General features: G+C 46.8%; 1 protein-coding gene across 10 annotated transcripts in view; it reads left to right on the top strand.

Annotated features, from left to right (window-relative positions):
• Window positions 1-1,917: 1,917 nt before the first annotated feature.
• slc28a1 (solute carrier family 28 member 1) overlaps window positions 1,918-24,697 on the top strand; it is a 66,117-nt gene continuing 43,337 nt past the window's right edge. For 2 of the 10 annotated variants that reach the window (XM_069902728.1, XM_069902730.1), the window contains exons 1-2: window positions 11,218-11,345; window positions 11,808-12,079. The gene's annotated coding sequence lies outside the window, so the exon portion shown is untranslated. The other 8 variants (XM_069902731.1, XM_069902727.1, XM_069902735.1 and 5 more) reach the window with 7 other exon arrangements.

Raw genomic sequence — 24,697 nt, forward strand, 5'->3', positions numbered from 1 at the left:
CCTGATTCATCCCTGTGATATTACAGATCTATCACCAATGTATATAGTGTATATAGTTACAGTATCTAGACTGTGCTTACAGCGATTGGCTGAGAGCTTAGCCACGCCTACTGTCTGGGCCTTAAAGGGTTGTGTCCCTAGCCAGGTCGGATCATTCTGTACTGGTCGGCCACCTGTGAAGAGCTCCTGTCTTTTCTTGCTGGGCACCGGGACCTACTATGCTTGACCCTCCCGCAGAAATAACATTTTGGGTTCGCAGGGGGCAGTGTAGCAGCAGCCGACAGGCCATCAGTATCTCGGGGGGTGGTAGGGTAGAAGGGCACTCTACTCACATCAGAACGTGGGGTCCAGTCCCTAGAGAGCTCGTTTGACTTTAAGGCTGCATCCTCCATTGTGATTGCAATCCGGGCCACGACCTCTAGTTTTTCTACCCCTTGTTTGAGCAAGCGCAGCCTCACTTTGTTTGATTGGAGCCCGGCCACAAAGGCATCCCGGATGAGATCATTTGTGATCTCGGCAGCAGTTTTGTCCACACAGTTACATTCCTTGCCCAACGCCTTGACTACTTGTAAATATGCCCTGCTGGACAAGCACGAGCCGGGCATGAACTCTGTTCATTGGTTGATCGTACAGTTCTTTCAGTACCTTTATGGCTGCGGTGTAAGTGGTCTCATCCTGGATGTTCTCGTAGACTCTCAAGGACACCATAGGCAGCAATGCTGTTAGACGCTGGTTATCCTCCTCCACCTCAGTGAGTCTCAGGAAGTTTTCAAAGGTCATCAGCCAGAACTTAAAGGCTTTGAAGGCTGGAGCTGACTGTGGGTAGAAGAGTTGCCTCCACGACTATCATCCAGTAGCATTCACATCCACTGCAATGAAATGCTTGGAGAGGTTGGTCGTGACCAGAGTTAACATATATCTCAGTAAAGGGCTGGGCCCACTGCAATTGGCCTCCTGGCGCAATCGCTCTGTGATATCGCTGGCTCCCCACTCAGCTCTGGAACACCTAAACAACTCATACATACAGATGCTCTTCATAGACTACAGCTCAGCTTTCAACACCCATGCTGGTTAACAAGCCACAAAAGCTGCAATCACTCTGCCACTGGCCCCTTGACTTCCTCATCGAAAGACCACAGTCAGCACAAGTGGTCTCCTCCTTACCGACGATCAACACAGGCGCACTTCAAGGACATGTGCTTATACCACTGCTCTACTCATTATATATTCATGACTCTGTGGCCAGGCACAATTCCAATGCTATCTACAAATATGCCGATGACGCCACGGTTGTCGGCAGAATCACAAATGGCGATGAAGAGGTGTTCAGGAGGGAGTTAGATCAACTAGTTGAGTGGTGTCATACCAACAACCTTGCACTCAAAGTCATCATAACTTCAGTGGGCTTCAGAAAAAGTCAGGAAAAGATGAAGGAGCCCCCATCGAGAGCTCAACAGTTGAGAGGGTCAAGTTCATCAAACCCTGGGTGTCAACATCTCCGAGGATCTGTCCTGGAGCCTCCACATCGATGCAATCACGAAGAAAGCCTGCCAGTGGCTCTAGTTTGTGAGGTGTTTGTGGAGATTCGGTAGGTCACTGAAGATTCTCGGAGACTTCTACAGGTGTTCTGGCCAGTTCCATCACTGCCCGGTCTGGAGGGACCAACTCTCAGGACAGGAAAAATCTCCATTGGCATGTTAACTCAGCCTGCGACATCACGGGCACCGGTCTTCACACCATTGAGGACTTCTACAAGAAAGCAGCCTCTATCCTCAAGGACCCCCACCACCCAGGCCTTGCCCTCTTCACTCTGCTACCGTCGGGGAAAAGGTACAGGAGCCTGAAGGCGAACACCCAGCGGCACAAGGACGGCTCCTTCCCCCTCCGCCATCAGTTTCCCGAATGAACAATGAACCCCATTTGGTGAGGCAGTTTATATAAATGTTGATGCTGTCACAAAACATATTCGTGACAATAAATTCTGATTCTGAGATATCCTGCTGGAAGAGCTGCCCCTTTAAGAATTTCTGCACTGACAAACTGACACCAGAAATAAAGGAAGTGCACTGATTGGCCTCATCTTCCCCTTAAGCCGTCTCCACTAAAGCACCCCATGGGCTGATAACCTGCAGTTATCATACTGAATTGATTGAGTTAATGAATACTTTGGACTTCTGTTGAAGTGATATGCAAGACACAGCCTAAACCAGAACATATTGTTGCCTGACGAGAGGAACATACATCACAGCGGCTCCCATTACGTTGTCAGATCAGGTGGGCCAACTAAGTTTCTTGTCTTCAGTAAGTATTTCTATGTTAACTGCAGAACACGGTTTAATCATTAATCAGCAAAATGTGACCTGTGCAGATTTGCTTCAGCATTTTATTGTTTGCTTTATTGTAATTAAGTCTGTGGGTGACATAAGTGGTACCACATTTGCTGCTGTGGAAGTCGTAGGTTGGTCCTGCATGAATACATGAGATATTGTTTTGTGTAATCAAACATACAATCACGGTATCAGCTGTGATCGTGACCTTCTGGACCTGCAAATCACCTTAACAGTCGATACCGTGTCAAAGTTGGCCCCCGTCTATTTTTGGCTCCGGCCATCCGATCTCCCTGGCCGCTGTCCCTCACCTTAGCACTGGCCACCCGCCCATCCGAGTGCCCGATGCCCCGACCGCAGATCCTCGCCTCGGCCCTCCGCCCACTGGTGCTCCCGACGCCCCGGCCGCCCTCCCACCGGAGTTCCCGACGGCCTGGGCGCGGATCCCCGCCTCAGCCGCCCGCCCACCTGACCTCCCGACGCCCCAAGCACGCGGATTTACCCCATGGTCCCGGCCATCCACGCTCCCGGCGCCTAAAGGTGAGCACTCAGCGGTACAAGGGCAGCTTCTTCCCCGCTGCCATCAGATTCCTAAATGATCAAAGACACTGTCTTACTTTTCGTGCACTATTTATTTTTTATAGTAATGTCATTAAATGGTTCTAATATGAAAGTCTGCTCCATGACACTGCTCCAAGAGCCGAATTTTGTGACTTGTTCATGGCAATAAATCCTGATTCTGACGGAAAGATGACCAATCCCGACCATTGGCTCAGTCGGCCTCGAATCTGCTCATTCTCCCTGTGACTGTCTGGGTTCTCCCCAGTAATTTTAACTCCCTCAACCAAAACACGAGGATAGGTGAATTTGCACTCTGAACTTTCAGTAACGTCAGTGGGTTCCTGGAAAATCAAGAGAGCTGAAATCGATTTGATGGGCCAAATAGCTCTGTCAATATTGTGACGAGATGTGAGAAAGATGTAGTGCGCTTTTCCCTGCAGCAGGTATTCGTCGAAGATCCCCAGGATGACGGCCAAGGGAGGTTAATTGACCTATCTTGGAAATGCCCGAAGTGGGCATTGGCAGTGACTGATTATCCTGGGTTAGGGACACAACTGAAGATTTGGGAGACAGACCTTTGGTCGTGACACATCGAGTTTGAAGGATTTGCTGCACATTGGGTGAATGGAGAAATGGATTGCTATGTAGACAAGAGGAAAGTCACCACATTAGACTTTGACAGGAGAGAACAAACTAAAAAAATGTGATGAATATTTATAGATTGTTAAACTGTCACCCTCCAGTCCTCCTCGTCTCTTCTTACCTTTTCTCCTGGAGTTGTAACACATTTGATCTGTCACACCCTGCTAGTTTTCCACAATTCTTTACTCTCCCCTTCGCCTGTTTCTCTGACGTCCAAGTCATCTATCCAGCCGGAAATAAATTGTTAATACCCTGTACGGCAACGTGCATCAACAGAAGCTAATTCTGACCATTCTCAACCATTCTGCAATCTGTACAGGACGCCATGGGTGCTTACTTAAGGTGGTATGTGAGTGGGGGAAAAAAAGGTCCTATAATCTCAATGTTGCTAAACATACTTTGACACGGGACTCTTTTAAAGTGTCTCCTTATCCTTACTTAGTTAGAGGCTTTATCTGTAAACTTGGCGTGCGGGGGGTGGATGAATTATCTGTAACACCATTGGTCAGCTTTCGGGCAGCTCCGTGGAGACGGAGGAACCAGCAGATGCGCCGACGGTTAAATATTTTCAAAGAACGTGGCTGAAAATAAAGTAAAATGCTTTAAGGTTGATATATTCATGCTGCTATTATCAATTTAAAGCTTTTTTGATTGATAAATTAGGTCGTAATTTGAGATTACCTAGACAAAATGAATTAGAATCATTCATAACTAAGGGTGGTATGAATACATTCATTTCAGAGATGTATAAATTACTTCAGAAAACAGCTCCTTGAACAGGAATTCATAAATCTGGATTAAAATGGGAGGTTTAGGTAGACAAATAGATGAAAATTATTAATGTAAGATATAGATTAGTTCAATATCATTTTATATCAATTGCATTTAACTCCCCCAAAAATTAAAGAAGTTGAATTTAGTTGTATCAGATTTAAGTTGTAGATGTGATCAAGAAATCGGTTCATTTTTTTCATTCTACTTTTTGGTTCGAGGTTGAAATATTTTTGGAGAAAATATTGAAGGTAAAACTCCCACTAGATCCAGTGTTATTTTTGTTGGGTGGTATGAAAGCGATTAGTCTGTGGCCACAAAGCCCGACTGTAAAGACGCACAGGTTATTCCTGTGCGGCTGTCGGGTGGCCATCTGAAACCGGAAAAGCCGGCCAGGAGGGTTTACTCACCTAACCCTTCTCTGAGAGGTATCAATTATGGCAGCTGAAAGCGGCTGGGCTGCCAGGGGCGGGCTGATGACGTCGCGGTGATGTCGTCAGCCATCGACTCCTGAGACAAGGAAGCCAGACCAAAGTAGACTCCTTCAAGTTTTATTTCGTGCCCTCTCCCACGCCGCTCTCCCCCACCCCCACCCGCACTCGCCCGCCCGACTCCCGCTCTCACCCCCCCATCCTCCCGACTCCCGCTGCCACTGCCAGTCTCCCCTCCGCCCACCCACCCAACTCCGGCTGCCGGTTTCCCCCCCACCCTCGCCCGCCTGATTCCTGCTGCCGTTCTCCATCCCCACCCTCGCCCGCCCAATTCCTGCTGCCGCTTCAGGGGTGGGAAAGCCTAGGCAGCTAGCAGTCAGCTGGCACGTTTAGGTGCCAGAAAGTCGTCCATTCCATGGCCACCTGTGTTCTTGTCTTCCACTTGAGAAGATCAGTTAGAGTTTACGCAATAAGTATAATTTCTTTTTGAGAATATGGAGCCCGTGTTTATTAAATTTAAAGGATTCTCTGAAAATTCTCAGCACTGGTAACCTTCAGATCCAGTGTGATGTGAAATGAGATGGGGGGGTTCCCCCTTATTTGGCCTTCTCTTGTCTTCTTTCTTTTTTACTTATGTACAGTTGGGTTGGTGGGTGGAGGGTGGGAGGATTAGGGTACATTCATATACACAATCCTAACCCCCTGATATTATTCAACCAAACATCGTTAGTATCACAACAAAGTCCATTTGAATTGGAACTGGCCGAGAATAAACAAGGTAATTCATTTCTTGTTTGAATTGTTCAAGACCCGGAAACTAGATGAGAGGGTTTATTTTAGCAGGTTAATTATTGGCCAGTACTCCATTGTACTCACTACTGCTGTGAACAGATTGCTGTGGGCAGGTACAGAGCAGGGGTGAAATGGTTGGCCACTGGGAGGTCCCCGGTCTTGCCGCAGACAGACTGAGAACGTTCAGTGGCCAGGATGATCAGCAAAACTTTGACTCTCTGGCTGCTTTAACCAGCCCCAAGGATAGGTGGGCAGCTGACGGGTGCGAGAGGGAAAATGGGTTACAGAGAAACGAGGCCTTGTGTGGAATATTAAAAACCCAGACACGAGCCAAATCCCAATCTCCCATGAGACTCTGGACCTTGGGGATCAGGAGGAGCTGAGAACGAGCACATTGAGCACTTGCTCAAGTGTTACATTCGTGCCAACAGCACGAAAAGTCTCAAGGGGAACTTCTGAAGGAGTTCTACGGGGTTTGAGGACCCACCTTCGAGGTAACATTTGACTCTTAAGTATTTTAAAGGTAGCACAGTTGGCACAAGGCTATTAAAGCACCAGAAGAGCCGGCGCCAGACAATTTTGTGCTGGTCCGGGAGGTGAGAGTGGAGGGTGCTAACCGGGCTGAGCGGAGCAGGTGCTGATCGGTCTGAGCTAGGGGAGGGGGTATTGAGCAGGCTGAATGGGGGGGGGGTAATTAAGCGGGGTACCGACCATGATGAGGAAGGGGGTGCTGAGCGGAGGGTGCTGCCCAGTCTGAGTGAGGGGAGAGTGTATGGAGCAGGCGTACTGGTGGAAGGTGGTGCTATTAACCAGGGGGATGGGAATTAAGCAGGAGGGGGTACTGACCATGATGGGGGGGGGGAAGGGGGGTTACTAACTGGTGGTTTGATGGTATGGGAGGCTCTTGTCCAGCCCATCAGTCAGCTGGAGGTCAGAGGCAACAGGTCGGCTAGAAACGAGGTGGACGGTCAGGGTAAGGTGGCCGCTGGCAAGAGAGGCCACAGCTCCAACAGAGTGGCCACCCCTTCATGGCGGCACTCAGGTTCCATCAGGGCAGACCAGCCCCCCCCCACCCCCTCTGTCACCAGTGCCCAGGAAGCTCCAGGCATCGGGTGACATGGTGCACACCTTGGGGTGTGCCCTGACACTGGCGCCGAGCTTCAGCAGCAGAGAGCAGAAGAGCCTCAGGAGGAGGCCGCTGATGGCCGCAGCACACTCCTGGTTGGACTGCATCTCCTTCAGGCCGCAGACTATGCTCAGGGGTTCCAGGGCCAGGCACTGTGGTGCAGCAGGGCTCCAACCTCCAGGCACAAGCCAGTGTCACCAGACAGCGAGCGCCAGATGTGGCGGGTGTTGGCACCGAAGCGAAGACAAGGAGGCAGGAGACAGCCTCGGCTGTGTTATGCACAGAGTTGAAGTGAACGATGGAGAATTTGACCTGCTCACCAGCCACATGGACATCGCCGGAGAGCGGAGTTGCAGGATGTGGACGACGGCATTCAAGATGGTAGACATGGCTCCGGATCAGCCAGGGAAGTGGTCGTCCAGCCCCTCGAAGAAGGCGGAGGAGAGGGCCGTTCTGGCGGTGAGGGAAGAGCCCATACACGGCTTTGGCCAGTTTGATGGAGAGTGGTGGGAGGAGCGGGCTGTCAAGGCAATAGAGCCAGGCACCGATGGCTTTCAGGTGCTCCACCAGCTCGTTAGACTGGCCCTCGGGCACACCCCGGCAGTTCAGTTGGATGTAGAAGAGAGTGCTAATGCTTGACATTGCCGAGGGCACCTGGGCACCGGGACTAGCCACTCCATCTGAGGTCTGAGGACTGCACCCTAGGCAGGTGCTTAGTTTGTCTAGTCTAGTGCTAGTGTAGCAGCTCACCGGAGGCTTAATCAAACCGGCTCGGGAGGTTCCGAGTGATGTCATGACGTCACAATGTAATGACGACATTTGGAACGTGCGGGGTTTTTACAAAGGTGCGAGTGACTGTTTGCGTCAATGACTTTTACTGAACTTCAGCTCGACTACGTCTGATCATTTCCTCCTTCTTCATTTCACCCCTGCGACACAGTTGCTACATTGGTGACCCCGATGAGTCAAAGGGTTTTTGGACCCAACGTGGACAACGCAGTGGTTTCACTCAAACTGCCCGTCTTTTGGACCACTTACCCTGAAGTTTGGTTCGGGATGGCTAAGGCACAGTTCCACACTTGCAAGATAGAAGTGGACGCCACTAAGTACTATCATGTGGTAAGCGCCCTCGACCAGGACATGGCCGGTCGAGTAGTGGATTTCCTTCGGGACCCACCAGCTCTTGGCAAGTATGAAGTCCTAAAGCCCTCCTTCTCCAGATTGATGGGCTCTCGCGAGCAAACTGTGCGGCTCCTCCATATTGATGGCCTGGGGGACCGCACCCCTTCGGAGTTAATGAACGACATGTTGGCACTGGCAGACAGCCATAGGCCTTGCTTGTTCTTCAAGCAGTTGTTTTTAGAGCACATGCCAGAAGACATCTGCCTCATGTTGGCTGACGAGGACTTTGATAATCCTCGAACAGTGGCCGCCCAAGCAGACGTTCTGTGGCACGCGAAACAACAAGGTGCAAGGCCTTCAGAAATTAGTGCTGCATTACACCCAAAGGCCCAGGCTCCACGAGTACCAACATTCTCCTGGACAAGTATAACTCCGTGATGAACACCTGGTGTTTTTACCATCAACGCTAGGATTCTGGAACTTGCCCCTGCTGACCCTCTTGCACATTTCCAGGAAAACGCCATGGCCAGTTGTCGCTAATGGCTATGGCGGCTGGCCACCATAACATGCTACTCTACGTCTGAAATGAACTCTAGTTGACACAGGTGCGGAAGTTAGTGTCTTTCCTTCTTTGGGCTTTGACCCCTGTACCAGGAGCACTGGTCTGGCACTAACTGCAGTGAATATAGTTTGATTTGTACGTATGGCACACGGATTATACCCCTGAAAATTGGCGACAATAAGTTCACATGGATGTTCTTTCTTGCTGCTGTGTCCCAGCCATGGCTGGGTGCCGACTTCCTCAGAGCCCACTCACTGATAGTGGACTTAAAAGGGCACCAGTTGGTGGACAGCTCAACCTTCCAGACTCTCCACCTTGGAAAAGCCAAACTACCTGGCCCGTACCTAGACACCGTGGAGTAGTCCACGAATGAATTCGCCAAATTTCTTGCGGAGTTTCCAGATATTGTCACTCCCCAGTTCTCCACTGCCACACCCAAACATCCTCACCCAAGGACCTCCTCTATAAGCTCGAGCCTGCCGCCTGACAAGTTGTGGTTGCAAAACAAGAGTTCACAAAATGGAGGAACTTCGAATTATATGCAGGACTGATAGCCCGTGGATTTCCCTGCTACATGTGGTGCCCAAAGCCATGGGAGGCTAGAGACCTTGTGGGGATTACAGGCATCTCAATGACGTTACCACTGCAGACTGCTACCGTGTGCCCCATAAACAGAACTTTACAGCTAATCTTCATGGGGCCAGAATATTTTCTAAAATTGATGGTGCGTGGGTGCCACCAAATACCTGTAAACCCAGAGGTTGTGCCCAAGGCCTTCATAACACCGTTCGACCTCTTCGAATTTTTGAGAATGCCTTTTGGGCTCAAAAATGCTGCACAAACATTCCAGCATCTGATGGACGCAGTGGGGCAGGCATGGAGTTCCTCTTCGTTTTCTTGGACAACATACTTGTCACCAGCCACTCCCACAAAGAGCACCTGCAGCATCTGTGTTTATTCTGCCGCCACCCACAGGAGTTTGGGCTAATTCGGGCAGTCCTCGATCGAGTTCTTGGGACATCAGATCAGCAGCCAGGGTGTCGTTCCATTGCCTAACAAGGTGGAAGCCATCCTCAAATTCCCGAGGCCCAATACCATCAAAGGACTCCAGGAATTTGTGGGGATGGTCAATTTCTATCATCGCTTTCTACCCTCTGCAGTTCATATTATGAAACCCCTCTTCGACCTCCTGTCCAGCGGTGCCAAAGAGTGGACAAAGAAGATGACGGTAGCATTCCAGCAGATCAAAGACGCCCTAGTGAGGCCAACATTGCTGGTCCATCCACAAATGGATGCACCGACCACCTTGACGATAGACGCATCTGACACGGCAGTAGGCAGGGTCTTGGAACAGTGCACCAATGGACAATGGAAGCCTGTAGTGTTTTTTTAGTAGGCACCTTTGCCCTCCAGAAACGCATTACAGCACATTCGATAGGGAACTACTGGCGCTGTACATTGCGGTCAGACACTTGCACTATTTTTTGGAAGGCAGGGACTTCACGGTTTTTACTGACCCCAAACCGCTAACGTTTGCCTTCGTGAACGGATAAGAACCCTGGTCAGCCCGCCAGCAACGCCACCTATCTTACATATCTGAGTTTTCAACCAGGATTAAATATATCTCTGGTAAGAGTAGTGTGGTGGCTGATGCCCTGTCCCGCTCCTCGGTTCAAGCAATACGTGCCCTCTCTCCAAATGTAGACTACATGTCGCTGTCAAAGCTCAGCACCAGGACAACGAACTCCTGGCTTATAGAATTGGTGTCACGAGGCTGCAACTCGAGGATGTAGCATTTGTAACCATTTTCCTGTGCGACGTTTCCACAGGTCAGCCTCGCCCTATCATCCCTGCTGCATGGAGATGTTGCATCTTCGATGCCATTCGAGCAATGGTCTGCCTGATAGCCGGTAAGTTTGTGCGGCATGGACTCGAAAAGCAGGTCACGTACTGAGCAAAGACGTACTCGATCGGCCAATCTGCAGAAGTGCAAAGGCACATGAAGGTGCCGCTTCAGCCTTTTCCAGCCGCCGCAGTGAAGATTAGACCACGTGCCTGTTGACACTGTCGGCCAGCTTCCAGTGTGATGAGGGTCTAGGTATTTGTTAACAGTGATTCATGAGCCAGAGCTTTTATTTCTGCCTGGGTATCTCGGTTCAGCCCACGCGGAATCACCTCTGACAGAGGCCCACAGTTCATCTCCACACAGTTCAGCTCCACCACATGACACCCGACCACCCGCAGTCGAATGGCCTGGTGGAGTGCTTCCATGGGCACATGAAGGCTGCACTGATGGCCCGCCTCCAGGGTCCTGATTGAGTAGACGAGCTGCCTGTATCCTCCTGGGACTATGAACGGTACCCAAGGAGGATCTCAACTCCTCATCGGCCGAGTTAGTTTATGGAGTCCCGTTCATTGTACCTGGGAAGTTTGTGCACACAGCACACAGACAGGAGGTGCCACCGATTGAAGTCTTAGGCAGAGTGAGACAGCGGCTTGGAAAATTGGCCCCATCATGGCACAGAACAACGTCACCCTTCATTCCAAAGGTTCTCCAGGACTGTGAGTTTGAGCTTGTGCACAGAGGTGCACACGGGCCACCCATATTAGGGCCCCTTCAGAGTGCTACTGGACATTGGGGTGGCATCCAGAGACATTTATGATTGACTGATTAAAGGCTGCTCATCTTGACCTCGATCGGCCCTTGCCACAACCCCCGATACAAAGGGGCAGCCGACTGCCCGAGAGCAGTGGACGGTAATGGCCTCCTATCACTGGTTCTGGGGGAGAGGCTTATTCGAACTGGCTCGGGAGGTACCGAGTGATGTCATGACTTCACAGTGCGATGACGTCATTTGGAACGTGCAGGGTTTTTAAAAAGCTGCGGGTGACTGTTTGAGTCAACGACTTTTACTGAACTACGACTCGACTGCATCTGATCACTTCCTCACTCTTCATTTCGCCCTGCGACACAGCTGCCACAGTAGCGCCGGCCCCGAGCACCACTCTCCGTAAGGAGTTTCTACATTCTCCCCGTATCTGCATTAGCTTCCTCCGGCATCCTCCCTCCCTCCGAAAACGTGGTGCAGTGGGGGGCTTGCAGATCCATTGGCATTTTTAGGCGGCGCGGCCTCGTGGTCCAGAAGGGCCTGTGACTGTGCTACATCTCAAATGCTGGAGGAACTCGGCAGGTCCATGGGAGCTGACATTTCAGGCCTGAGCCCTACGTCGAGCTACTGTGTCTTTAAATTAAATTAAAAATTAAATTTCTATTGATGCCTCAACTGACTTTAAAACAGGTGATCTGGCCATAATCTCGGTGATGTTTATGGGCATTTGCCTCATATATAATAGTTACCACATTCCAGCTATTGCAACAGTGTCTTCACTACGGGAGTATGTGATTACTGCCCAGCACGTTGGAATTTCAAGGATGTGGAGGGAGAAACATAATTTCAACCTTCTTTCTTTAGCAGTTCTTCACGTAACTTGTTTCCGGCTGTCGTCAGTAGCAACTCAAGCAGTTCGATGCAAGTCTTGCCTGTGCAATCTTCGAACGCGGCACTGGAAGCAGATTGAAGTTGGCACGTTGGTAATCTCGGCCTACCTGAAGATGAAATACTTGACGTGCTAGATCTGAAAGAGGAGTGGCTCCTTGACACAGACAAAAGCAGGTTGTTTTACAGAGCAGAGGAGGGTCACGTTATCTCAATCCAACAAGCCAGAGCTGAAACTAAGGTACAATGTGAGTATTGTGAAGGAAAAATGCTCACCTGTTTCCTCGTGGGCCTGTTCAGAGGTGTGGCCAACATCACACCCTCAAGACTAGCTCCACAGAATGATGGGAGGGTGGATAGACACGGTGAGCACAGGCCGTTGGCCGGGTATCTTGACGCCTTTTAGATCGTACTGCAAATAGATTTTGTGGACAGAGTGCGGGGGCTTGGCGAAGCGATCTCCCAGTCTGCGTTCAGTCTCTCTGATGTGGAGAAGGCCTCACCGGGAGCCCTGGATGCAGTGGACGACTCCCAAGGATACGCAAGTGAAGTGTTGTTTCACTTGGAAGGATGGTTTGGGGACCCCGAAGGGTGGTGAGGGAGGAAGCTGTGGGCGTAACTTGCTCTTGCTCCTCCCTTTCCCCATTACTGACAAAAGACAGGGTTTTTGAGGCAGGACAGAGCTATTGGAGACTTGCCCTCCCCCTACCCCACTCCCCTTCTGCAATTCTCACATGCGATTAACCAGGTTGTAGAGCATTCCCCTCCCAAGCTGCTAATGTCGAACAGGCACCACATCGCCAATAAAAAGGCAGGCAGAGGTGGGACCCATGAGGGTACCCACAGCTACCCCTTTGACCTGGAAAAAGCGGGACGTGCCAAAGGAGGCATTATTGAGGGTGAGGACAAGTTCCACCAGGCGGAAGAGGGGAACTGGCTCAATCTGTTGTCGAGAAAGAAATGAAGGGCTTTCAGGCTTTCCGTATTGGCGGGGGGGGGGGGGGTGGGCTGGAGGTGTCACGAGATTAAATGCCCATGGTGAAAACAAGGCAGTCAAATTCGGGGAACTGGAAGTTGTTGAAGTAGGGGGGAACATGAGGTATTATGGATGTAGATAGTAAGGGGACTGGACCAGGGGGACAAAATAGAGTCAAGGTAAGATCAGTGAGGCAGGAGCATGGGGAAATAATGGATCTTGGGAAGGGAAAAGAACCGGGCAGTAGGATTGGGAAAGAATGAGGTTAGAGGCTATGGGAGGAGATGCCCTCCCACCCTTATCCACCTCTTACATGTTGGCCTGTGCTGCTCCCCTTGCCCCTTCCTCCCTCCTCTCTTCTTCCCACCCCCCCCCCCGATTTTTTTATTCAGGCACCTGCCTACCTTTTGCTCGTACCGTAACAATAGGCCCAGGCCTGAAAAGTTAGTTCGCCTTTGCTTCCTATGGATGCCGTGAGTTTCTCCAGCACGTCTGTGTATTGCATTTCCATCACAGTGTCTGCAGGCTTTGCTATGTAAAGACAAAAGTATTTAATCAGTTACTAGAATAATGACCTGGATTTTGGCAGTGACCATCTGAAAGGTGGGATTGCTGCCAAGAAATTGTGCTGAGCTAGATCTCTTCTCTCTTTCTTTCTCACTCTTTTTACTAAACATACTTTAATCAATATGTGAGGAGAATAGAATACAGAATCAAATAAGTAAAAACAAAAGCATCACTATATTGCAATATTTAATACAACGTATAACATTGAAGGTAGTCCCCGACTTACGACCATAATGGGGGCCCAAGGATTGGATGTAACTCAGGTTTGGTTGGAAGTTGGATTCACTCCACCGCGCATGCCCAAAGTCATTAAACATTCAAAATTCAACAAATGAACCTTTAATGGGGACCTCGGAGAACGGGGGCCTTGGGGAACAGGGACCTCAGGATGTCACAGGGAACAGGGACTTCGGGCTGCGTAGGGAACGGGGACTGGGGACCTCAGGCTGCCGCTGGGAGTGGGACCACTGTATTCAGTACTTTTAATATGTACGCGTACAGTAGATTTAATAAAGTTTTTTTAAAATTTCGTTGTATGTGCTGGTGGCCACAACTCCCGTAGGTCGGAAGTCGAGGCCTACCTGTATAACGTATTGAACAATATTTTCCCTTTCTCCTCAATTTGGAATGTTCAAAAAAGAGAAAAAAAATTGTTGTTAAAACCTCATCTAACCTACCGAAATGAACAAAATTAAAAAGCAAGGCCTGGCAGCCAAAACCGAGAGTTCACTACAGCAAATTAGTACAAACTATTTATCTGGGCTTTGCCAATAAAAATTACAAGCATGGAATATAGGAGTTGGGAAGTGATGTTGAGATTGTATAAGGCGTTGGTGTGGCCTAATTTAGAGTTCTGTGTGCAGTTCTGGTCGCCTAATTATAGGAAGGATATAAACAGAGTGGAGAGAATGCAGAGAAGGTTTACCAGAATGTTACCTGGGTTTAAGCATCTAGAGTATAGGGAGAGATTGGTCAGATTAGGTCTTTATTCTTTGGAGCGTAGAAGATTGAGAGGGGATTTGATAGAGGTATTTAAGATTATGAAAGGGATAGACAGAGTGGATGTGGATAGACTATTTCCGTTAAGAGTAGGAGAGATTGAAACAAGAGGACATGAGTTAAGAGTTAAGGGGCAGAGGTTTAGAGGTAACATGAGGGGGAACTTCTTTACTCAGAGAGTGGTAGCGGTGTGGAATGAGCTTCCGGGAGAGTCAATTTTATTATTTAAGAAAAAGCTGGACAGTATATGGATGAGAAGAACGTGGAGGATTATGGCCTTTGTGCAGGAAGGTGGGACTAGAGAGGAGTGTTTGGTTTGGTGCGGACTAGAAGGGCCTAATGGCCTGTTTCCGTGCTGTAATTGTTATGTTATTAATCCACAACTAGAAAGTGTTTGTTTCACATAGAAAATTAAATTTGTATAAATCTTTAAATTCTTCAGCGATCTTAACCCCAAGACATGTAAAGCAGTGGTTCTCAACCTTTCTCTTTCCACTCACATCCTACTTTAAGTAAACCCTAAGCCATCGGAGCTCTGTGATTAGTAAGGGATTGCTTAAGGTAGAAAGAAGAAGTTTGAAAACCACTATTTTAATCGTACCTCATTGACTCGTTATGTGCGCGGTTTCAGAACTCCAAAGAAAATTGGCCGACGACAATTTTTCTCACGCAAAATATTACTTTTTTTGAAAATTTTATTTATAATCGATAATAAAACATACATTTAAAATATAATTCAGTACATATTTTATCCCATAAAACCCCCCACCCTCCTATCCCTCCCACCTCACCCAACCCACCTCTAAACTACACCAGAAAACAAAAGAAAGATGGAGCGGAGGAGAACAACTGAAGCAATACATTCAATAATGGGTCGTGGTTTGGGACCACACACCAATGTATGGGAAAAAATAAATGTAATAATTTGATCACATCCAATCCATGTACGGGCTCCAAATTTTAATAAAGAAAGAATACTTATTTGGTAGATTATATATTATTTTCTCCAAAGGAATGCATGATCTCATCTCCACATGCCATTGATTAATATTCAACTTAGTATCATTTTTCTATGTAACTGCAAGGCGTTTCCTCGCTATTGCTAAGGCCAACCGCATAAAAGCAATTTGAAACTTACCTAATTTTAACTCCAATAAAAATATCATAGGATCAAATGGAATTTTAAATTTAAACATAACTTCTAAAAATTCCTTAATTTTATTCCAAAAAAGGGTTAACCGTCTCACATAACCAAACCGAATGTAAAAAACTTCTTTGTGACATCTGAACTGACGTATTTAAATTTCTTTAATTTCTCCGGGGTCAAGTATAATTGATGAATAGAGTTATAATGAACCAATCTCTATCTGACATTCACAATTTTAGTCGTACTATCCTCATATATCAACATCCAGTCATCAGGGGATATAGATAATCCCAAATCTTTTTTCCCATTTTACTCTAGTTTTATCAACGTCCGGTTTGGGCATTTTAACTTGCAATAAAGTATACGTATCCGATATAAAACCTTTCATACCACCAGCGGTAAGCAAAATCTCAAATTTAGATCTTCTAGAAAGCCTCAAAGTACGTCCAGAATTATCTTATAATAAAACTTTAACCTGATAATAAGAAAAAGAGTAATCGAAGATATATCATATTTCGTTGAAAAGAAATAACATAGAAACATAGAAGATAGGAGCAGGAGTAGGTCATTCGACCCTTCGAGCCTGCTCCGCCATTCAATGAGATCATGGCTGATCTTAAAGTCCAGTACCCCGTCCCCGCCTTCTCTCCGTAACCTTTAATACCCTTATACCGAAGAAATAGATCTAATTCCCTCTTAGATATATTTAATGAACCTGCCTCTACTGCCCTCTGTGGCAATGAATTCCACAGATTCACCACCCTCTGGGTAAAGAAATTCCTCCTCATCTCGGTCCTAAATGGTTTGCCTATTATCCTCAAACCATGGCCCCGGGTTCTGGATTTTCCCATCCTTGGAAACATCCCATCTGCATCCATTCTGTCCTGTCCTGCCAGAATTTTATATGTCTCTATGAGATCCCCTCTCGATCTTCTAAACTCCAGCGAGTACAATCCCAAATTGCGCAATCTTTCCTCATAAGTCATTCCTGCCATTCCAGGTATCAGCCTGGTGAATCGCCTCTGCACTCCCTCCATTACAAGAACATCCTTCCTTAGATAAGGTGACCAAAACTGCACACAATACTCCAGGTGGGGTCTCACCAAGGCCCTGTACAGCTGCAGTAAGGTATCCTTGTTCCTATACTCAAACCCTCTTGATATGAAGGCCAACATACCATTTGCCTTTTTAACCGCCTGCTGTACCTGCATACTCGCCTTCAGAGACTGGTGTACAAGTACCCCAAGGTCTCTCTGCACTTCCCCATCTCTTAATCTATTGCCATTCAAATAGTAATCTGCCCTCCGGTTTGTATTACCAAAGTGGATAACCTCACATTTATCCACATTGTAGTGCATTTGCCATGGATCTGCCCAGTCCCTCAATTTATCCAAATCACACTGGAGCTTCCTGACCCCCTCTTCCATGCACACAACCCCTCCTAGCTTAGTGTCATCTGCAAATTTGGAGATATTACATCCAATCCCCTCATCCAGATCATTAATGTAAATTGTGAACAGCTGGGGTCCCAATACAGATCCCTGTGGCACCCCACTGGTCACCGCCTGCCACTCAGAAAACGAGCCATTTATCCCAACTCTCTGTCTTTTACCTGCCAGCCAGTTCTGAATCCACATCAATACCTTGCACCCAATCCCATGAGCCTTGATTTTGCATGCCAGTCGTTTATGTGGGACCTTATCGAAGGCCTTTTGGAAGTCCAGGTACACCACATCCACTGGCTCTCCCCCATCTATTTTACCTGTCACCATCTCAAAGAATTCCAATAGATTTGTCAAGCACGATTTACCTTTTGTAAATCCATGTTGACTCCGTCCGATCCCTTCTCTGCTAGTCATATACCCCGCTATTACATCCTTAATAATGGATTCCATCATTTTGCCCACTACTGATGTAAGGTTCACCGGCCGATAATTCCCCGCTTTTTCTCTACCCCCCCTTTTTAAATAGTGGGGTAACATTAGCTACCCTCCAATCCATGGGTACTGATCCTGAGTCTATCGAGTTCTGGAAAATAATTCTTAAAGCATCTACTATCTGAATGGCCACTTCCTTAAGTACCCTAGGATGTAGATTAACAGGCCCTTGGGATTTATCTGCCTTCAATCCCATCAATTTCCCCAAGACCATGTCCTTAGAGATACTGATTTCTTTCAGTTCCTCCCTTGCATTAGTCTCTATGTTTCCCAACATCCTTGGGAGGTTATTTGTATCCTCTCTTGTGAAAACAGAACTAAATTAAGAATTTAATTGGTCTGCCATTTCCTTATTCCCCATTATATATTCCCCTGATTCCGACTGCAAAGGACCTACTCTGGATTTCACCAATCTTTTCCTCTTGACATATTTATAAAAGCTTTTGCAGTCGGTTTTTATATTTGCCGCAAGCTTACTTTCGTAATTTATTTTTGCTCTCTTGATTCATCCCTTTGTCCTCCTTTGGTGCATCTTGAACTGCTCCCAGTCTTCGGTTGTGGTACTTTTTCTGGCCAATTGATATGCTGTCTCTAATTTCCCTTGTTATCCACGGTTGCGTCACCTTTTTTGGTTTATTTTTATGCCAAACCAGTATAAACGATTTTTGCAATTTCTCCATTAGATCTGTGAATGCTTTCCATTGTCTATCCACAGTCAACTCCCCCATAAACACCACCCAATCAATCTTACTCAACTCCCGTCTCATACCATCATAATTCCCTTTATTTAAATTCAGGACCTTAGTCTCGGTTTTAATTTCTTCACTCTCCATGTCGAGTGAGAATTTGATCATATTGTGATCGCTCCTACCCAAAAGGCCTCGTACAACAAGATTGTTGATTAGCCCCTTATCATTGCATAATAGCCAATCTAAAATGGCCTGCTCCCGAGTTGGTTCCTCGACATATTGGTCTAGATAACCGTCCCGTAAACATTCAAGGAATTCCTCCTCCTCAGTATTTTTACTAATTTGGCTCGTCCAATCTATATGTAAATTAAAGTCTCCCATGATGACAGCTGTTCCCTTATTGCACGCTTTTCTAATTTCTCTTTTAATACCTTCCCTCACCTCTACACTACTATTTGGAGGCCTATATACCACCCCCACTAACGTTTTCCGCCCCTTGCTAATCCTCAGTTCTACCCATATAGATTCCGCATCTTCCGAGTTGATATCCTTTCTGTCAATCGTGTCGGTCCCTTCTCTCACCATCAATACTACCCCACCCCCTTTTCTTTCTTGCCGATCCCTCCTAAATATCGTATACCCTGGGATGTTAAGTTCCCAGGCTTGCCCACCCTGCAGCCATGTTTCTGTAATCCCAATCAAATCATATTTGTTTATCTCAATTTCCACAGCTAATTCATCTACCTTGATCCGAATGCTTCTTGCATTAAGATATAATTTAACCTGCCTCATAGCAATCTTCTACCAACTTTATTCCTTTTTGTTCCCATAACTTCAAAAGTTGATTATTAACCGTAAAAGGAAAAAAGCTTATTTTGAAATAAAGGTGTTTTAGCAGAAATTTTACCTTCAGTGCCTACTGAAAGTATCATTCTTATTAGTCCATAACTCAATTAGATGTTTCAACACCGGCAAATTATAAGTACTTAATAACTGGGGATTCCATCAATGAATGAATTGATCCGTCCTCTTTTCCCCAAGCTGAGATAGTTCAATATTAGCCCATACCAAGGAACATCCTATTAATAAACTTTAACTGAGCTGCTACATAATAATTTTGAAAATTATGGAGTTGTAAACCTCCTAATGCATATTTTGAAGTTAACTTCTGTAATTAAACTCTCACCACTTTATCCTTCCACAAAAATTTTCTCACCAAAGTATTCAAATCTTTAAAAAGATTCATAAGGTATCTTACATGGAATAGACTGAAACAAGTATTGAATTCGGGGAAAGATATTAATTTTTATACAATTCACACGTCTCATCAACGTCATAGGTAAATCCTTCCACCTATTCAAATCACCTTTAATTTTAGTCAATCCAAATAAGTGTTTATAATTAGTATCAATAATAATAATACCCAAATATTTAATACTTTCAGACCATTTAAACTTTACAACTTGTCTACACAACGAATATCAGCTACAGGCATGATTTCACTCTTCTCCCAATTTACTTTGTCACCAGACAATGCTCCATATTATTCCAAACATTTACGTAAAATCTCCAAACATCATCTGCAAACAAATGTATCTTAGATTCCTCAGAATTTACCTTAATACCTTTAATAGCGTTATCTTGCCTAATCATCTGCGCCAAAGGCTCAATAACCATGCAAATAGAGCTGGTGACAAAGGGCAGCCCTGTCTAGTCGATCTAGTGAATGTAAAAGGAAAAGACATTTGTCACCACTCTCACAGTGGGATTTTTATATAAAGCCTTAATCCAACCAGTAAAAAGAGGCCCAAAATTAAACTTTTCCAAAATTTTAAACAAAAAAAACCATTCAACTCTATCAAAGGCCTTTTCAGCATCCAAAGAAATTACCATCGGATGGTCAGATTGCTGCCAAGAAATATTAATTAAAGAAATCAATTTTACAATGTTATCCGCTGAATAACAGTTTTTAATAAAACCTGCCTGATCTATATGAACTAAATCAGGTAAACATTTAGCCAGTCCTTGGCTATTAGTTTATAATTCACATTTAACAAGGAAATGGGTCTATGACCATGCCCAGAAAACAACTGAGACTGATAATGCCCATGAAAAACTTTTATAACTCTTCTTCCAGAGAACAGCTTTAGCCAAATTAAATTCTTTACAACGCTTAATCACAGTTTGACTCAATCAGCATTTAAAAAAAAACACATTATTGTTAACAAGCAAAGATCCCTGATTATTTCTCGCATTCTGCACCGTAGTCGCAAAATCAGTTCTCTATCTTGATAACGCAAGCAGCGAATCAGAATAGACCATTGTGCTTGACCAGGGAACGGCTTCCTTCGTATCGCCCGATGAGCTCTATCCAACTCTAGACCTCAGGAATCTACTTTTGAAGAAACTGGACTGGATCTGGACCTGCAAAATCTTCCGGAAGACCAACTATCTTAATATTATTTCTCCGACTCTGATTTTCCAAAGCATAAATTTCTTTAACAAATCAGTGTTTTGTATTTCCCATCCAGTAAATGAATCTTCCACCTGCCCCATCTCCTCCTTACAAAAGTCAACATCATCTTTTCAGTTAATAAATTCTTCTTCAATCTTTTTAAACTTCTCCTGAGCTTTATCCACAGCTTTCAAACATTTGGCCACACCCATTTTAATTGTTGCTATTTCCCATTTCAGCTCACCAAAGGATTAAACCCTTGACTTATTTGCAGAGCTAAATCAACATTTGAAGGTAAATCTGATGGGTGACTTAGAAGCCTGGCTCACCATGGGCCTACCCTGAAATGTAGCAGTCTCCTCCTCGGTCAGATATAAATCTTCTTCCTCCACTCCACTGGGATCTTCTTCTTCCTCCATCAATAAGACAGCTGCCTCCACCCGACTGCAAGTTCGGACTCCCCACCAGCCCACGTTCAATGGGCCAGTGGAGATCAGGTCCCTTCCCCCCACAGCCTAGGCCTTGTCAGGCGTTGTGCGCAAAATATTCTCCTTGATCACACTGGTGCCATCTTGCGCGACTGAATGCAAAGTTGGCGCCGGTGTGGATGACACCTTTACTGATGGACTGTCAGTGAGGCCTGGGTTGGGTAGAAATCAAGTCCGCAGGCTGCATTGACAAGGTAGGCAGAGATTTTTCCAATATTGCAGCCGATTTAGTGGCTGATTTTTTTTAACAGGTTGAGTTTTAATTTTCCTCATAACTACTAGGTACTTCAACTATATAATCTGCAATTTTAACACTTTTATACGGGTTTTTAAAAGTTCTGTTAGGAGGGGGTGTTTCTCCATGTCTTCTCCCTACGCCATCACGCCACGCTCCCCCCCCCCCAAGCAAAATATTTCAGTAACAATTGGGTCTAGAGCAGTGGTTCTCAACCTTCCCTTCCTATTCACATCCCACTTTAAGCAATCCCTTAATAATCACAGAGCACCGATGGCCTAGGGATGTGAGTGGAAAGATAAATGTTGAGAAACACTGATGTAAAGTGTTTTCTTCTTTACAGGATCTAAATAAATATATACTTATTATGGGTGGAGATTTTAACAGTTGTCTTAATTCAATGATTGATAGGTCGTCCTCTAATCAGAAGATTCCGAATAAATCTGCTACTTTTATAAACTCTTTTTTTGATTAATTATGGATCGGTTGATATTTGGAGGCTTTTACATCCCAAGGACAAAGACTTCTCTTTTTTTTCTCATGTTTATCATACTCCTGGATCGATTACTTCTGGGTGGGGTAGTGTACAAGGCCATGCCCAGACATGTGAGCATGGGTGTGTGACTCAGAATTAAAATGGCTGGCCACTGGAAGGTCGCTGTTGTTGCGAATGGAGTGAAGCAATCTCCCAGTTTGCGGCCAGTCTCTCCAACTTAGAGAAGGCTAAAAAGGGAGCACCAGATGCAGTAAATCAGTCCTGTGGATGTACGAGTGAAGTGTTATTTCACTTGAAAGGCCTGTTTGGGACCCCCAGACCGTGGGGAGGCTGGAATTTCCGGCACTTATTACAGGATCCCACCTTCTCCTCCTCTCTTGGCCTTCCGTGGGGACCACTCCCTCCGCAATCCCCTCGTCCACTCATCCCTCCCTGCCCATCTCAACCCCGGTGCCTTCCCCTGTGCCCACAGGAGGCGCAACCCTTGCGCCCACATCTCCTCCCTCACCACGGTCCGGGGGCCCCAGACAGGCCTTTCAAGGGTAGCAACACTTCACTTATGTATCCATAAGACTGATTTACTGGATCCGGTGCTCCTTTTTGGGGCTTCTCTACATTGGAGAGACCGGCCGCAGACTGGGAGATCTCTTTTCTCAGCACCTCTTCTCCGTTGGCAACAGCGACCTCCCAATAGCCAACCATTTCAATTCCAAGCTAAATTCCTGCACTCACAATATATCTGTCCATGGCCTATGGCCTTATGTACTATTCCACCCAAACCACCTGTAGATTGGAAGAACACCACCTTATTTTCTGTCTGGGCACCCGCCTTTTCTTCAACCCTCCCCCTTTCCTGTCTTTCCAGCTCTTTCCACCCACCCACCCCCATCACTGCAGCCCCCTCCCACCTTTCTCCACATATCAACTCCTGCCTTTGCCACCCCCCCTCTTCCCCCTCACCCCCCACTACCTCTTTTGTTTGGACACCTGCCGGAATTTTCTCATACCTTGAGGAAGGGCTCAAGCCCGAAACGTTGGGTATGTATCTTTACCATAAAGGACACCATTTAACCAGTTGTGCTTCTCCAACATTTTGTGCTTTTACTAAATATAATCAACATTTTGTGCCTGAGCCCTTCCTCAAGGAATGGGTTCTTCATTCTCAATGGGCTTCCCTCATTTTCAATGGGCTTCCCTCATTCTCAAAGGGCTCCCTCATTGGGCACCCTCATTCTCAATGGGCTCCCTCATTCTCAATGGGCACCCTCATTCTCAATGGGCACCCTCATTCTCAATGGGCTCCCTCATTAGGCACCCTCATTCTCAATGGGCTCCCTCATTAGCCACCCTCATTCTCAATGGGCTCCCTCATTCTCAATGGGCACCCTCATTCTCAATGGGCTCCCTCATTCTCAATGAGCTTCCCTCATTCTCAATGGGCTCCCTCATTCTCAATGGGCACCCTCATTCTCAATGGGCTCCCTCATTGGGCACCCTCATTCTCAATGGGCTCCCTCATTCTCAATGGGCTCCCTCATTCTCAATGGGCTTCCCTCATTCTCAATGGGCTTCCTCATTCTCAATGGGGTTTCCTCATTCTCAATGGGCTCCCTCATTCTCAATGGGCTTCCCTCATTCTCAATGGGCTCCTTCATTGGGCACCCTCATTCTCAATGGGCTCCCTCATTCTCAATGGGCACCCTCATTCTCAATGGGCTCCCTCATTCTCAATGGGCTTCCCTCATTCTCAATGGGCTCCCTCATTCTCAATGGGCTCCCTCATTCTCAATGGGCACCCTCATTCTCAATGGGCTCCCTCATTCTCAATGAGCTTCCCTCATTCTCAATGGGCTCCCTCATTCTCAATGGGCACCCTCATTCTCAATGGGCTCCCTCATTGGGCACCCTCATTCTCAATGGGCTTCCCTCATTCTCAATGGGCTCCCTCATTCTCAATGGGCTTCCCTCATTCTCAATGGGCTCCCTCATTCTCAATGGGGTTCCCTCATTCTCAATGGGCTCCCTCATTCTCAATGGGCTTCCCTCATTCTCAATGGGCTCCTTCATTGGGCACCCTCATTCTCAATGGGCTCCCTCATTCTCAATGGGCACCCTCATTCTCAATGGGCTCCCTCATTCTCAATGGGCTTCCCTCATTCTCAATGGGCTCCCTCATTCTCAATGGGCTTCCCTCATTCTCAATGGGCTCCCTCATTCTCAATGGGGTTCCCTCATTCTCAATGGGCTCCCTCATTCTCAATGAGCTTCCCTCATTCTCAATGGGCTCCTTCATTGGGCACCCTCATTCTCAATGGGCTTCCTCATTCTCAATGGGCACCTTCATTCTCAATGGGTTCCCTCATTCTCAATGGGCTTCCCTCATTCTCAATGGGCTCCCTCATTGGGAACCCTCATTCTCAATGGGCTCCCTCATTCTCAATGGGCACCCTCATTCTCAATGGGCTCCCTCATTCTCAATGGGCTTCCCTCATTCTCAATGGGCTCCCTCATTCTCAATGGGCTTCCCTCATTCTCAATGGGCTCCTTCATTGGGCACCCTCATTCTCAATGGGCTCCCTCATTCTCAATGGGCACCCTCATTCTCAATGGGCTCCCTCATTCTCAATGGGCTTCCCTCATTCTCAATGGGCTCCCTCATTGGGCACCCTCATTCTCAATGGGCTCCCTCATTCTCAATGGGCACCCTCATTCTCAAATGATGTGTTAATATATCACAAAAGGTTGGTTTGCAGGTGCAGCAGGTCATCAAAAAGGAAAATGAAAGGTTGGCGTTCATTTGCTGGAGGAATTAAATTGAGAAGTGGAGAGGTTCTGGTGCGACTGCACAAGGCACTGGCGAGGCCAAACTGTGTACAG

Source organism: Narcine bancroftii, chromosome 11 (assembly GCF_036971445.1).
Source record: "Narcine bancroftii isolate sNarBan1 chromosome 11, sNarBan1.hap1, whole genome shotgun sequence".
NCBI lineage: Eukaryota > Metazoa > Chordata > Chondrichthyes > Torpediniformes > Narcinidae > Narcine > Narcine bancroftii.